The sequence below is a fragment of the Nothobranchius furzeri genome, chromosome 8, assembly GCF_043380555.1.
Source record: "Nothobranchius furzeri strain GRZ-AD chromosome 8, NfurGRZ-RIMD1, whole genome shotgun sequence".
In the NCBI taxonomy this organism is placed as follows: domain Eukaryota; kingdom Metazoa; phylum Chordata; class Actinopteri; order Cyprinodontiformes; family Nothobranchiidae; genus Nothobranchius; species Nothobranchius furzeri.
In genome coordinates this window covers 46,527,176-46,531,787 of record NC_091748.1, presented here as the reverse complement: position 1 = coordinate 46,531,787, position 4,612 = coordinate 46,527,176, and the positions used below count along the sequence as shown (strand labels likewise).

Below are 4,612 nucleotides of genomic sequence, written 5' to 3'. Positions count from 1 at the left end.
TACTTAAAGTAATAATATATGTTTACTTGTAGTGTACTTCTTATATAATTGAGTATACTTACAGTTTTGAAAGTACACTTTACAGTAAACTTGACGTAATATTCTTTTAGTACATTTTAGTATCTCTATTTTTTCTATAAACACATACTGCAAGTAACATTTAACATCTCCTATTTGCTTACTACCAATACATTTAATTTCCACTATTTACTGATACTTCGTCTTTATGTAGAGGAAAAAAGTTAATAAAATAGCTAAGTCATTTTGTTTAAATTTATTAAACAGAGAGAGTTAGAACAGAACAAAAACAGACCTGTTTACCAGGATTAATCAAAGATGAGAACGCAAACTGTTCTGAACATGTTGAACACGTTAATTGTCCATTTTGAAAGACTTTTTAAAAATGCCTTTTAAAAAATCAGTCCATTTTATGGATCCACTTGCTTGGATCCATAAAATGGACTGAGGTCCACGTGGCAGGGGGGAGGTGGTGCTCACTCCTCACCCCTGCCACATGGACCCAAGGGATGAACCATCAACGCTGCTCAATGGTCAACTTTCCTCGCGGGGTCCTACCCATTAGGACAGTGGGAGGGTCAACTCAAGGAGAAGTGGAAAATGAACATATTTGCCCAAATGGTGATGTGTTACTTTAAAGTGCATGTCAAGTGTGCCTCAGAGTCTTACCCCACCCACGTATCAATTTTAAAAACTGCAACATTGGTAGGCGTTGCCTGGAGGACCGAGAGGGTGGAGCCGCGGCAGTGACAAAGACGGCGGCTAACTAGACGATGCTAGCTCCCTTCACTCTGAGCAGTCATTAGAAGTGGAGGACGTTTCTCCCCCTCCTTACCCAGACACTCGAGAAGAAAGGGACCAAGTCTAATTGGAGGAGACAAGCGGACATGAGCCTTATTGTTTTGAGCGTGTGAGTTGCCTGAAATTACCGGAACCGACCCAACAGAACCATCTCTGAATGTAAGTAGCCGTTAGCCATAGCATCAGATTAGCTGCAGGGTTTGTCTCCACGGACCGAGAGCTAGTATTCAGCATGTTTTAGAGATTTATCTGCATCAACACACCTGGTTTTAATCAGCAACAAACAGCTGAGCTGCTTAACAGCTTATCTAACCTGTTAAAGCAGGAAAATCCACTGAAACGTGCTGGATAGCAGGTCTCCAGGAGATCTGGGCTCAAGCTACAGTCTGCTGCATAAAGTTATGAAAATATCCCATGAGAAAATTATTCTGTAATGTGTTCAGCCCACTAAAACTGCCCTGATTTCATTATTTATTTACTGATACTAGCTGCTCTTGGTTGCAGGTGGTCCTCTGGTGTCTGCAGCTGGTCTCTGGTGTCGTCAGGATCAGGAGCTTCCAGAAGAATGTGCCTTTCAAAGACTCTTTCCCCCTTATTTGTTATATTAATTAAATAAATCTCAATTTATACATTTCCTGTTTTTGTTCATGTCCATAAATACTTAAACATGCTTGAAATTAAAACGAGCTTTTAACAGTGAGGTGCTAGTTTAATTCATCACAATAGAGCTAGTTAAACATGCAATGTGATAATTCAATTAATGTAATTTATAAATATCCATTAAAATATCAAAACTGGAATCAAAATGAGATATTTGGCAGCACAAAAAACTTGTCAAACACAATATTTATTATAATAATTGTGGGCAGACAGGAGACAGAGCTGATGGAGGTTCTCAGTCATCGAAGGATGGCTGAAGGCTTTCCAGGAACAGGAGATGTGGTGTTGTCTCTTCTCTCTCTATTCTGCCAGATGAGCTGATAGGTTACAGGTGTGTGAGGACATCCTCATGCTGTCATAACCAGATGACAGGTGTGTGAGGACATCCTCATGCTGTCAGAGGACATCCTCATGCTGTCATAACCAGATGACAGGAGTTATCAGGTGATCAGCCAGGCTAATGATGAGATGCAGAAAGAAAACAAATCCAGGACAGTGTACAATAATAAAAATAATATGTGGTGTTGCTCACCTTATGTGCTCTTATAGAGTTATTAACGTGTGCCTGCCTCATGGTGTAGAGTCCATATTTTGCTGAGTGTCCTGCAATAATGCAGGTTATTAGTTAATGTACTTTTGATAGCAAAAACAAAATATTTAATTTAAAAGTTATTTACCAGGTGAATCAGCTCACACGTCACCACCAAGTGTCACAGGGCCAGAATCAGTAGCCTCCTTCATGATGTAATCACATACTTATTTAATTGTTAATATCTTAAAAATTCAGAAATGTTTTAATTTTTTTTACCTTGAACAGTTCACTGAGCTTGCACTGTCACTGAGGTGGAAGCTGGAATCAACAGCAGACACCTTACATCTTGGTCTTTTCAGGAGGTGTGGATGCTGCTCTGGGACCTTCTGGAAGATGAATTTCTGTCATGGTCCCTGTGTCACAAGACACTGAGGCTGTGAGCTCTATAAAAAACAAAGAAGCAGCACATTTATAAACGTTTAAAAGAGCATAAAATCACGTGTAACAATCTGTAAAACAAATTAAAACTAGAAGGTAATAAAATGTTTACATAGAAGATTATTAAAAATAATTCACCTTTGCTACGGGCAACGCTTCACGTCAGCCTGGACAAGTGCATTCTTGCAGACTACAAAATCAGTCTGACAGCCAGTGTCTTGGGTAGATTTAGCCTGAAAAAAAATAGAAGCACATTGATGTTTATAAAGTCAGATAATATACAAAAGAAACTGTCCCATATAGGTGCTTTATAACATTCCTTGTTGTTATATGTTATTATAACGTAAAAGTCAGTCACATATGATGTGGAGATCCTGAAATGCGACCTCCTGAACAGAATTCCTCACGGATCCGGGTCACGCTGTGCTGGATTTCACGCTGTAATGCTGTCTGTCAACTAGTGCTGCGTTAGAGCCACTGTTGCAGAATTACCGACTGACACAAAAACAACCCGAATTTTCTCTGAGCCTGACAGTCATGTGGACCGTTTTGTTGGCCAGGGCTTCGAGATATGTTCCGATTCGCCGCTGATTCTAACCTTACATCCCGTTCCACATTTTGTGAACTTGACAAATCAGCCCGAAGGCAGTGCAGGCTGATATTAGCTAAATGGAGTGAACCACGTCTCTCAAACTTTGCATTTAGGAAGGGAATTATATATATATATATATATATATATATATATATAGATATATATATATATATCTATATATATATATATACATATATATATATATAAAGATTCATGTTTAATCCACAGAGTTTTAAGTAAATCTGAGTTGATTACCGTAAATCCTCTAATACAGGCCCGGGCCTGTATTTGACTCAAGCTCATCAAGCTCCAGGCCTTTATTGGAAGGAGGGCCAGTATTAGAGGCAGGCCTCTATTTCTATTTGAGCAAAATTAACTAATGGTTCGCTGGAGTTTTTGACAATTAAAAGTGCGCCCACATTTTCAAAGTTAAACACATTTCTTTTAACAACAGTAGTTTCTGCTTCAGCCCTCTCCCCCCTCCCCCTGCGCAGCGCTGCAAACTCACTGATGGCCTGCAGCCTCTCAGAGTTCCTGCTGCTCTAAACATTAAAATAATTATTTCATTTTCTGTTCCTCACTTCTGATGACCTTCAATGGTGTCTGTTTTTTGCAACCACCAGGTACAAAAACTAACTTGTTTTTATTTGACTATTTTTCTGTCCTGCCTGTTTATTATCTTCCTGCATCTCCTCTCAATCCTAAAGAAAAACTGCTACCTGGGTTCATATAGCATAGCATAGCATAGTTTATTTATATAGCACATTTAAAATGCAGCATGGGAGCTGCCCAAAGTGCTGCACAGGCTAAAATAAAACACACCCATTACAAGGAGCTAAAACTAAGGATAAAATCTCAATTAAAAGCAGAGAAAACATGAATAATAAGAACACATTAAAACAATGACACAATAAAACACTAAAACGAGTCACTGTCTAAAAGCCAAAGTGTAAAAGTGGGTCTTTAAACGAGATTTAAAAACCGCCAGAGATGGAGCCTGCCGAACTCCAATGGGCAATGAGTTCCATAGCTTTGGGGCAGCATGGACAAATGCTCGTTCACCCCGCGATTTGAGCCTCATCCGCGGCGTGTGCAGCAGCAATAGGTCAGCCGACCTCAACGAGCGGGTGGGCACATATGGAGTGAGAAGGGCAGAGAGGTAGGAAGGTGCCAGGTCACTGAGCGCTTTAAAAACAAAAGTCAGTAACTTAAACTGCACTCTGAAAATGACAGGGAGCCAGTGAAGATGTGCCAGGACAGGTGTAATGTGGCTACGTCGGTGTGTACCCGTCAAGAACCTGGCAGCAGCATTCTGAACAACCTGCAGCCGATTCAGGGCAGAGTCCGGAACACCAACGAGGAGGGCGTTTGCATAGTCCAGGCGAGAGGTAATGAATGCATGAATGACTGACTCCAAATGCCTCCGTTTCAGGATTCGTCTGAGGTGAGTAAGGCGGCGAAGCTGATAAAAACACGACCTCACTACAGAGTTTATCTGTGGGGCCATTGTGAGTCCAGCATCCAGCTTGACCCCGAGACTCGTCACACACTGTTTGGGGTTAAGGGTTAAA

At 40.7% G+C, this 4,612-nt stretch overlaps 2 long non-coding RNA genes across 4 annotated transcripts; one reads left to right on the top strand and one right to left on the bottom strand.

The window, feature by feature from the left end:
• The first annotated feature begins 754 nt into the window (after positions 1 to 754).
• LOC129157135 (uncharacterized) lies at positions 755 to 1,985 on the top strand. The gene is made up of 3 exons (XR_008560486.2): positions 755 to 978; positions 1,324 to 1,851; positions 1,914 to 1,985. It is a non-coding gene; the product is annotated as an uncharacterized lncRNA (long non-coding RNA).
• LOC129157134 (uncharacterized) lies at positions 1,647 to 2,597 on the bottom strand. 3 transcript variants are annotated; one of them, XR_011521294.1, is made up of 4 exons: positions 2,288 to 2,597; positions 2,157 to 2,214; positions 2,012 to 2,082; positions 1,647 to 1,872 (listed from the first exon to the last, which is right to left on the bottom strand). It is a non-coding gene; the product is annotated as an uncharacterized lncRNA (long non-coding RNA). The 3 variants fall into 3 exon arrangements; XR_011521292.1 differs by having other exon boundaries at positions 1,647 to 1,831; XR_011521293.1 differs by lacking the exon at positions 1,647 to 1,872 and adding an exon at positions 1,874 to 1,936.
• Positions 2,598 to 4,612: the final 2,015 nt, after the last annotated feature.